This window comes from Tauraco erythrolophus, chromosome Z, assembly GCF_009769465.1.
Source record: "Tauraco erythrolophus isolate bTauEry1 chromosome Z, bTauEry1.pri, whole genome shotgun sequence".
In the NCBI taxonomy this organism is placed as follows: domain Eukaryota; kingdom Metazoa; phylum Chordata; class Aves; order Musophagiformes; family Musophagidae; genus Tauraco; species Tauraco erythrolophus.
Window position 1 is genome coordinate 21,135,792 of NC_141496.1, and position 11,441 is coordinate 21,147,232.

The following is an 11,441-nucleotide window of genomic DNA, read 5'->3' on the forward strand; positions in this document are numbered from 1 at the left end:
AGAATTCAGGAGCAGCGTGCTGCAGAGCAACATGAGGCCCAACACATTCTGAACCCGGGAATAATTCACAAGGACTCTGTAGGGCTATTTGTAACAAACAGACTAGCATGTTATCAGAAACTGGGACACGTTTTTTGATGTGGTGACATCTACCATTCTAATGAAATCCTCATCATGGAAAACGCAAAATGGTGAAGTAATTTAATTTTAAACGTGTTAATTCACTTGCTTCTTCGGTGTATGCAAGGCACTCTTTAGAGTTCCCAAGGAAGCTATATCAAGTTTCACCGTTTGTAAAAGCCACCTTTGAATTAAAAATTTACCTAAGGAATTCAGTAATGCTTCCTATTGCAGGATGAGCCAATACAGCATTTGACTTTTACTTTCTGCAAAGGAATTCCACACTTCTGCTCGCTGATCTACCTTCAGCCAGGTAATTTCTAGTGAGTTAAGTCATCAATATTTTTATTACCCTTTCTATATGGCTGGTTACATCTTCCACTAGCAAAAATCGTTCACAATACTACCTAGGAGGAGGATTTGTTTCCAGAGCACCTGTCTGGCTATGAATACAACAGCAAGTGCAGCATAGCAAGAGCTGGTGCTGAAATCCAAGCATTCATACTACGTACTTCAGGTGCTTTACTTCAGACTAGTCCTGATCTGTGCACTGAAAACCCCTTAGCTGAGTGCATCTTCTAATCTGGTTTCATCTGAAAAATATCATGTTCACATGTGATCTGTGATAACTCTGAAATGCAAGCCTACAACCAGCAAGTACTGGTGACTAAGATTCACTTCAAAAATTCACATCTGATCCAAACACTAACACAGTTGTATGTACTCCGTACACTAGTTGATCTTATAACTGTTAGTTGCCTTCTTTCCTGTGTTCAGCTGTATCTTTATCTTGAAACAACTGTCATGCCCCTGATCCTTGTGCCTACTCAGCTTTCCAAACTGAAGGAGGGACAGTATCTTAAGATACAATCCATTGTGCTCTGGAGAGGGTGTAAAACGTCAAGGACGTTATAGCTGATAGATGAATCAACAGACAGCCCCAGTAATCCTCAAAGTTACACGACAAATCACCAAATTCACATGATGAGACGGATACTTCGCAAACGGTAAGGGGGCAAGGCTACACAGACCTTTGCTGCTCCTGTTGCAGGTGATGTATGTGTATACACCTCAGAGAAAAAATCCAGGGCTCCTAGTATGCACTTTCCCCCATCTTTCTTTATTCAAAGAACAGCAGCTACTGGTTTACAAAGTTTCAGTCAAGTAAGGATGCCTCCATAATGCCATCTGTAGTACAAGACAGAACATCTTCTGTGGTCTGCAGATACCAAACAACATAGCAGGCAACAGCAACAGAAAGACGGGATCTGAAGCAGATCAGAACCATTAAGTGATGATGATCTATCCTATATTACCACTTTCCAAATCAAATCTGTCCAAATAAATTAAAGGATCCAACTAAATAAAAGGGAAGGTCTTAAAGGTAAGCTGTCTACGAAAGAAAGGTTGCTCAGAAATATTTTCTTTTTTTCTTCCTTTTAGTATTTAGCACCTAATGTTTTTAAGAACACCAGAGCTTGATAGATGCAGCTTTGCCTGAATACTATCCAGAACCTGAGGTCAAGACCTTTCAGAAAGCAAGAAACTCTGAAGTCACTTCAAGGCCTATTCATCTAAAATTTGAAAATGTAGTTCAATTTACTGAAAAGCTACCCAAATTTTAGCTTCTGTGTGTTTGCATTAAGAAGTAAAATAGTTAATAACAGCTAACAAATGCACAAAGAATAGAAAAAACCCAAACTCGTTATAGTTAAAAAAACAATTCCAAACCAAGAAACAAGGATTCTACCCCACTAAGCGTGTGCATTCTCTTTCTCATGCTTAGGAAAAGAATAAAATAAAAATCACTGAAGTTATTGAGGTTGTTCGTGCAAGAAGTGTCATCTTCCATTTCAGGTTGGAATATACTCTTCATTATCTGCGCAAGAAACATTCTTATAGGCCGCTAAGATACTACACAGTATAGGATACAATTTAAGGATAAGCTATCATATTAAAAATGCTAAATACACAAAATTAAACAGGTTATCAAATTTATTTTCCAAACTCTCACAGCCACAGAAGACCTGTTGTTTTTTCTGTGAAGTCACACTGATTCAAACTTCCACATCATCCTCTGAAGTAGCTTTTAAAAGCTCTACACAGATAAGCCAGATACACGCAACTGTTCGGTGTAAGATCCTTATCTAGTGCAGAGGATGTCACTGAAGAAGCGTATTGTGAAAGTCTACACAGCAGCTTAAAATTCGCACTGCAAGTATCACATAAGAAAAACTCAAGCATTGCTATGGTTTCCCCACAAGTCCTCCAAGTAAAAATTGTAAGACTGGTCACACGCCATGCTTTTCACAAGATGCATCATGCCGTAATTTCTTAAATTAAGCATAGTCTACTGAACATAGGCCAGCCAACATGAGTCTATGTGTGTACTATAATCCTTCCAGACACGATGCAGCAAGAATGAAGCAGGAGGCTGCAGATACACCACAGGATTACATAGTCACAAAACCCTAAAAATCTACATTGATGCAGCTGTGTTTGCATAGTATGTTTTAAAGGGGTTACCTTCAATATAAGGAGAATAAACTGTATGAGTAAAAGGTGCCTCTAAACAACTGAAGATGCATTCTTTTCTACAGGTTAAACCTGGTTTAGCTATGTTGATTAAAACAAACAAACAAACAAAACCCAACAAACACTAAAAAACTACACCAGTCCTAACACTGTAATTATAGCAAATACAAAAATTAAAAAACGCATCAGGCTCAAGAGCCTCTTCTAGCTATTAAAGATACAGAGGCTAATGCTACTCTTCTGTCACAATGCAAAAACAGATCCGAGCACCACAGAAGATACTCTTCTAATATCAGTGCTTTATGAAATGGCATTAGCCATAAATCAAGGACCACACTGCAAGCAGGAGAGGTCCTGCTCAGGTTCTGGGTATGTACTCATACAAGCTTCAAGGCCATAGTCCAAGCTGGCTCCAGCTGACTCAGGTGCAGGTGCTGCAGATGTTCAGTCTTTCTTGGAATCAGCTTCTTAAAGGAGAAAAAAAAGTCTCCATTGATGTAGGCCCTATTCAGGAAAAATCAGGAAAAGAACCTTCCTATTCAAGTCTGAGAAGAGCTAGCTGAGGGTACGCTCCTTGTCGAGAGGGAATGACTGCTGAGCCCATGCTGCAGCAAACTTGACCTCAGTTATCCTAGCCTCCTTCCACTAAACTCCCTCATTCAGCCCCCACTGCTAATCAAAACTTTCCCTAATGCTCTGTCAAGGGACTACTGCAGCCAGAAACAACTGCATCCCTTGCCCTGCTCTCTGCTTCACACTAAAGGCAGAGGAGAAAACCTCGCTGCCTGCAGGCTACAACACAGGTGCTCACCGTAAGGAAACAGCAAAGGGACCTTCTGCTTAAGTTTTTAGGCCCCATAGGTGCAAGAACCCGACATAAATGCATAAAACACAAAATTCCTTAACATGTACAGCTTTTTGCTACTGCTGTTACGAAAATAACAAGGAGCTGGTTGTTCTACATGTACAGGTTAAGGTCCATACTATAAACACCAGTCTTGCATAAATAAAGAGTAGACCCACCTTTACACTAGGGCGGACTGTGGCAACAGCTTGCTCCTCCAGGCTGAAAGTGGGTGGTAGACAACTAGTTGCCTAACTCACCACCATCAATTCTTTTTTTCAGAGCAGACTTTCTAAGGTGTTGAACCCACAGCTCGTTACCAAGAAGAGCCATTCCATTTACCACCACTAACAGAGAAGGGCAAAGGAGGACGGAGCTCCTGCATGTCATGAAGATGAGGCCTAGAAAGGGAAGTCCTCTGCACAAACGGACAAGAAAATATTTGGATTGCCAACCAGACTTTGTTTTCTTTCCAAGTTATACACAGATGCAAAAAAAAAAAACTTTCCTATTTTTTTTTTTCCTTTGGTTTAAAAGAGTTGATGACAGTTGCAACAACTATTCCAAAGATCAAGGGACTCCCGCTCTACAAGAAGTATGGTAACCCCAGCAATAGGTTCTGGTCAGCGATGGATGAAGGCATCTTGGATTGTCCCGCAGCAACAGGGGACCAGCACCCTGTTTAAACGACTATCCCCCACCCCTGGCTTTCACACTATCTACAAAAAAATAACTTGGCAGATCTGTTCACAACTTCTATGCCAAAAGAATCCTTAGATGTTTCATATGGCACTATAACATGCGCTGTGAGACTGACAAGACCTTGAGAAAGTCTGTCTTCAGAGATACTCACTGATACAACAACAGACACATTAAGCAAGAATCACATGAACACGCAGAATATCTTTATCTTGAAGATTCACTTTTTTCAGAGATGGCACCACAGAAGGCCACATAAGGATCAACTGAAGAAAAAGAGTAAGGAAAAAAAAAAAAAGTAGAGCTATTTAATCCCCTCCCTCCCTTCAGTTAATACAAAAACATGCTCTCAGTTTCCACGGCTTATTAAATTTATTGTTCTCGGAGTGGTTGGCCTTCCACACAACAGCCTGTAGCAGTCACAGAGGTTAATGCAAGCATTCCAAAAAGTACAGGATGGCCAGTTGCATCTGGATATAAGTTTACAAAGGAAAAAAATCTAAGAAAAAGCTCCAGGCTCTCAAGGAGCTACAAGGCTACACTTGGCACATACAAGTTTATTATCAGTATTTCATTAACTAGGCTCGTAAAGAGAAGTCCACCTACGATTTCTGCCACACAGGACTCATTTTCTGTTCTCTCCCTGTTATTCAAATTCAGGAAGAAAAGCCTAAAACTTTTTTTGTTTTAATAATACTAAAACTCCCAAATAAGTCTAAGCTACATGCACACAATAATAATATTTAAATAAACGTTTAATATATTTCTGATTTAGTTGATTTCATCATCAGAGAAGAAGTCAGCCACTGCATGCAGCTCTCATCTCAATACAGCAAATCTTCAAACCAATTCACTAAAAAGAGCATCTCCTGAGATTTTTGTTGACGAACCTCTCTTGAAAGCCTACACCCAAAAACGTGTCTCACGTGAAGACACCAGAAAGGCCGAGTCAAGTTTCTGACTTCAAACACTTCCTGGCTGGTCGCGCCAGCAGCAACAGCGAACAGGGGTGGCCAGAAGAGCCCCACGCCTTATTGCCCCCGCTGACCCATCACCACGGAGGGGGCACAGGAACTGGACCTGGAGCGATGGGCCGGGCCCATTACGCTCTCCCGCTGTTACGCAGAAAAGACCGGGCAGGCAGGCACGGCACCGCAACGAAGTCGTCGGCTCACGACCTCGCCGTGCCACAGGGTTTACCTGCCGAGCGTACGCCGGCGAGCTGCACACCGGCCACGACCCCGGTCTAAAGTGCGCGCCCGCGATACGATCTCTCGCCAGCGAAGAAAGCCAATATTCATTAAAGAGCAATAAACGTTACCCCCGAATGCCAGCTGCCTGGGCGCAGGGCTGGTCCCGCCCAGGGTGACAATTTAGTTCATTCAAGCGTACCCAAGCTCACGCATTTAGGAAAAAAACAGCGACCGGGGTCACGGCTTTAGCAATCTAATAGCGGCCAAATGAGCGGGGCCGCCGCACGCTTCAGCGGAACCCTGCCGCTTTATCGCCCTTTAAGAGCCCGGCGGGCCGGGGACGAGCAGCGCGGGCGGCCTCTGGCTGCCCACCGCCCCTGCCCGCGCCCACCGCCGCGGCTGCCCCCTCCACACACCCCCCACCCCGCCAGGGGCGCCGCCTCAGCCGCGGCGCCCTCGGTAAGATGTCCGACGGGCCGCCGGCGGGGGGCGGCGCGGCGGGGGGCGCCCCGCTCCCACCGGGGGACCTACCAGGTAATCCATGTACCGGGTGGCGCCGGGCGCCGCCGCGCTGCCGAGGAGATCTCCGGGGCCGCGGTCGCCCGCCCGGCTGACAGCGGCGCTGGGCCACCGGCAGCCCCGCCGTCAGGGAGAGAGCCGCTTCCTGCCGCCGCCCCGCCGGCCTCGGCGGCGCGGGGGGCTCGGCTGCCGCCGCAAGGTGCAAGGCTGGGGGAGGCTCGGACGCCGCCGCCCCAAGAGCCGGCGACGGGTCCGGGGGCGCCGGCAACGGGTCCGGTAGCGCTGTCAGAAGCACCCGCCGCTGAGACTGCCGCCGCCGCCACCACCGCCGCTGCTGCTGCTGCTGCTGCTGCTGCTGCCCGCACCTCACCGCGCCGCGCCGCAGCGGCCCTGCGCGCGCGGGGAGGAGGGGCGGCGGGCGGGGGGGGAGGGAGGGGCGCGCGGCGGCGGGGCCGGCGCGGGGGGGGCGGGGGGGGGGGGCGGAGCGGCCGCGGCGCAGCCAACCCCGGCGCGGCGCCCGCAGCGACCGAGCGCTCGGCAGCAGCGACGGCCCCCGCCCCGCTCGGCTCGGCTCGGCTCCGCTCCGCCCCGCCCCGCCCCGCCCCGCCCCGGCTCGGCTCCGCTCCGCCCCGCCCCGCCGACGCCATCAGCTGATCGTACACGTGGGGCGCCAGGAGGACTCTCTTAAAGGCGTACGCGCTCAAGCCGCGGTGGCGCGGGTGAGGGCTGCCGGTCCTCCGGTCGTCTTCTGCTCGCAGCCTAGGCGGGCTCTGCTGTGGGGCACGAGGGGAGGCTTAGAGCCGGCTCCGCTGCGGGAGAAGGAGCGGAGTGAGCCTGCTAGGTTCCAGCTGCCCGCGGAGCGGGCGCTGCTGTGCTCTGCGCGGAGCCTCGGCCTGTGGGGCACCGGGGCGGAGACCACCGGGCCGGGTGGAGAGCGGGTGGCCGCTCTCCGGGTAGAGTTTCTTACGGGCGCCGTACGGCTCGGTCGCCCGCGGTGTTGGCAAAACCAGACGGTGTCGGCGCGGGCGCCTGGCGGCGAGCTCCGCTCTCTACGTGCCTCCCGCGCCCGGCGGTTTCGAACTTGGCACGACCCCCCGCCGCGGGTGCCCCGGCGTCGCGCCGCGGCCGCCCGCACTTGGGGGCGCGGGGAGGCCCCCGCCCCGCCGTCGGCGGCTGGCGGAGCACCCTGGGAGCGGAGGGGTGCCTCGCCCCGCGCAGAGAGCGATGGAGTTTGCAAACACTCAGCTCCTGATGGATAGAGCACACGAGTTTTGTTGTTAACCTCGGTAGAAACAAGCTATTGTCTGGGGGGAGACCGAAGTAGCTAAACCACTTTCAGCAGAACCTCCGAGTAAGATCATCTTGAGAAATTTGATGTAGGCAGGTAGGAAATTTATCTTATAGCATAATTCCCCAACCACACGTGAAAGCAACGCTCCTGTCTTGTCCTGCAAGCTGACGTCTGACCCGTAGGCTTTTCCGCAAGTTTGTGACCTTAGCAATAGCACCTGTCCTGCTGGAAAAACAGAAGGAAACTTCTCAGTATGACTGTGGGATAGGAAATCTAGAAAGACAGTATTAAGTGAGGTAATTAAAAAAAAAATAATAATAATAATCCCACAGTGTATTAAAAAGCATTGCAAAAGTAGGAAAGGAGCAAAGGAGTAAATGAGGATTCAGGAGCAAACAGGAATATCTATTTGTTACGATATTAGTAATCGGTTGACCTAGATTTAGTAAACTGGGGTGGGGGAAGCATAATTGCAATTTCTACTCAAATTTTTGTAATGAATTAAGGCCTGTTGCAAACAGGCTCGATTATAACGTCCAGACAGTGACAGTGAGTGTTGGTGAGGTGTTGCCCCCCATCTGTCCAAAAAGCAGGCAGTTCTCAATGGATAATTCAATTTCCTCGTGTGTCTCGTCTAGAAAAAAAACTTGCTTTCTTTGACCCTCCTTACTTTACTTCAGGAATGAATGTCAAATACAGCTGCATAACAGATTACATTTAGTTTAGATCAGTATAAATGAATGTGTTTACTTTGAATCATTAAGAAATTTTCTAATTTTAATAGCTAAGGGGTGGAAGGAGGGACACAGGCTTGGCCCTTCCTGCTATTCAGTATTCTGACTGTTTTCCATATAGTCACAGCCATTGCTGGCAACTTTCTGCTGATCACGAGATGTCCTTTTGATAGTGGGAACTACAGGGTTGAACAGAGGTGGCTAAAGTATGCCTCTCAATAATGTAACAAAAGAGCTGCAAGAAACTTGGATTTCATCATTTTTTCTTCTGTCATTGCATGTGATTTTTAACATTTTGCAGTGCCTTCCCCTTTAACCTTTAAAACCCTTTATTTCTTCTTTTTAGCAGCAGTAATACATCACTGTTGAGACTTGCTGCCTTTAGATGCTTCTTTAAATGAAGAGTGACTGGAAGAGAATCTAAAGCAGAGCATCAAGAACAAGCAGAGATTTCAGAAGTGTTTCCTATGAGAGTAATGGGAAAGGACTGGGAATTATTTTTTCTAGAGCTGATTGAGAGGAAAACAGAATCCATATGTACAGAGTTGCCGCAGAGATGCTGTTACGATGGGAAAAGAAATGATTGGCTTGCATTGCAGCTAGGGAGTTTTAGGTTAGGCACTGGAAAACACTTTAATGGGAAGGATAATCAAGCACAGGCAAACATCACAACCAAAAATAATAGAACTTCTGAGACTGGTCATGAGTCACATAAACATTTTTCAGGTGTGGTTTGGTTAGCACTGATTAGATCTGGACAAAATGAACTAGAAGACCCTTCTGTTTTATATGAATCTAATAGATCTGATTATGAAGATGCAATATGTTTATACATGCAAAGAAAAATACTCATTCCCAAATGACAATTTTATACCTGCAATTTTCTTTCTAGCTTATAAACAAATCATCATGAGCTGAACAGATCATCAGTTTACAAAATCAGAAAAATTCTAATGTATACACTGCAAATCCCGCAGACTTGATTGAGAGAGAAACCAAGCCTAAGCTTAGATATTAGTCATTCAGTTCACTATAAACACACGACTCATTTTGCCATTGTGTTGTCTTATGGTGCATTTATTTTATGGCATAAAGTGAAGATTAACAATAGCACAGTGTAAGCAGAATAGGAGTTCAACAACACATGCCTTCTAGCCTACATAGCAGTCATCGTGTTGCCAAGACTTTTCTAGGAAGGCCAGTAGGGTTTCTCTCATCTAAAAAGAAGTTAATTTTTTAATTGGAATAGATACCTAATGCAGTGTTAGCTATCTTCATAAAGAAGCTTGTCAGCAGGAACTAATGTCAAGATAGAAGGGAAAAGATTTTTAATGGGCAAAAAAGTTTTCTAATGGGGCAAAACTTCATGTGGTGGCTATTAGGTAATAACTGTGGTTCCAGAAAGTGAAGTGAGATTCATGGAAGTCTGAACGTATCTTCAGTTAAATGCTGTTGCGAAAATTATTTCTATAAAACTTGGATGAAAAGTAATCAATCTTGGACTCAGGCTTTGAACCTGAGAAGTGCTGAGAACAACATTTAATCATCTGTTGTTTATGCTAGTACAGTGTAATTACTTTGAACATTTTAACCTGTGATTGCCACCTGCCAAATTTAAGGTTTTATGGCACTAGCAGTCAACAAACTCTGAAGTGGAATTGGCATAGAATTTATTTGTTCATTAGTAGATATTAGCAAAATGGGACTTTAAAATGTAAATACCAATGAATATGCCTATTTCCAAATATTGAAGAACCGCCCACTGTAGGAGAAGATCACGTTCAAGACCATCTTAAGAACCTGAAGGTGGACAAGTCCATGGGATCCAATGAGGTGCATCCGCAGGTCCTGAGGGAACTGGCTGATGAAGTTGCTAAGCCACTATCCATCATATTTCAGAAGTCGTGGCAATCTGGTGAAGTTTCCAATGACTGGAAAAGGGGAAACATAGCCCCCATTTTTAAAAAGGGCAAAAAAGAAGACCCAGGGAACTACAGGCCAGTCAGTCTCACCTCTGTGCCCGGCAACATCATGGAGCAGATCCTCCTGGCGACTATGCTAAGGCACATAGAAAATAAGGAGGTGATTGGTGACAGCCAACATGGCTTCACGAAGGGCAAATACTGCCTGACTAATTTGGTGGCCTTCTATGATGAGGTTATGGCATTGATGGATAGAGGAAGAGCAACTGACATTGTCTACCTGAACTTATCCAAAGCATTTGATACTGTCCCACACGACATCTTTGTCTCTAAACTGGAAAGACATGGTTTTGATGGATGGACCACTCTGTGGATAAGGAACTGGCTGGATGGTCGCTGTCAAAGAGTTGTGGTCAACGGTTCCATGTCCAAGTGGAGGCCAGTGACGAGTGGTGTTCCTCAGGGGTCAGTAATGGGACCAGTGCTATTTAACATCTTTGTTGGTGACATGGACAATGGGATAGAGTGCACCCTCAGCAAGTTTGCAGATGACACCAAGTTGTGTGGTGTTGTGAACACGCTGGAGGGACGGGATGCCATCCAGAGGGACCTTGACAGGCTGGAGAGGTGGACCTGTGAGAACCTCATGAAGTTCAACAAAACCAAGTACAAGGTCCTGCACGTGGGTCGAGGCAATCCCACGCACTGGTACAGGCTGGGCGGAGAATGGATTGAGAGCAGCCCTGAGGAAAAGGACTTGGGAGTGCTGGTGGATGAGAAGCTCAATATGAGCCGGCAATGTGCGCTTACAGCCCAGAAAGCCAACCGTGTCCTGGGCTGCATCACAAGAAGTGTGCCCAGCAGGTCGAGGGAGGGGATTCTGCCCCTCTACTCTGCTCTCATGAGACCCCACCTGGAATACTGTGTTCAGTTCTGGAGTCCCCAACACAAGAAGGACATGGAGCTGCTGGAGCGGGTCCAGAGGAGTGCCACAAAGATGATCCAAGGGCTGGAGCACCTCTCCTATGAAGACAGGCTGAGAGAGTTGGGGCTGTTGAGCCTGGAGAAGAGAAGGTTCCAGGGTGATCTTATTGCAGCCTTCCAGTACTTAAAGAGGGCCTACAGAAAAGCTGGAGAGGGACTTTTTACAAGGGCATGTAGTGGTAGGACAAGGGGCAATGTCTTTAAACTGAAAGAGGGGAGATTTAGATCAGATATAAGGAAGAAATTTTTCCCTCAGAGGGTGGACAGGTACTGGAACAGGCTGCCCAGAGAAGTTGTGGATGCCCCATCCCTGGAAGTGTTCAAGGCCAGGTTGGATGAGGCTTTGGGCAACCTGGTGTAGTGGAGGGTTTCCCTGCCCATGGCAGGGGTGTTGGAACTAGATGACCTTTGAGGTCCCTTCCAACACTAACCAATCTATCATTCTATGATATCTGAATGGAATTAGTTGAATTTTCTTCAGAATTGTATAGTCAACTGTATAGATACATGTTGTCCAGCAAACATTATCTTGGAAAACAACTTGAGGGACAGGCATACTTTAGTGTACCTTTTAGTCATACCAGTTTAATTTTTGGTCTC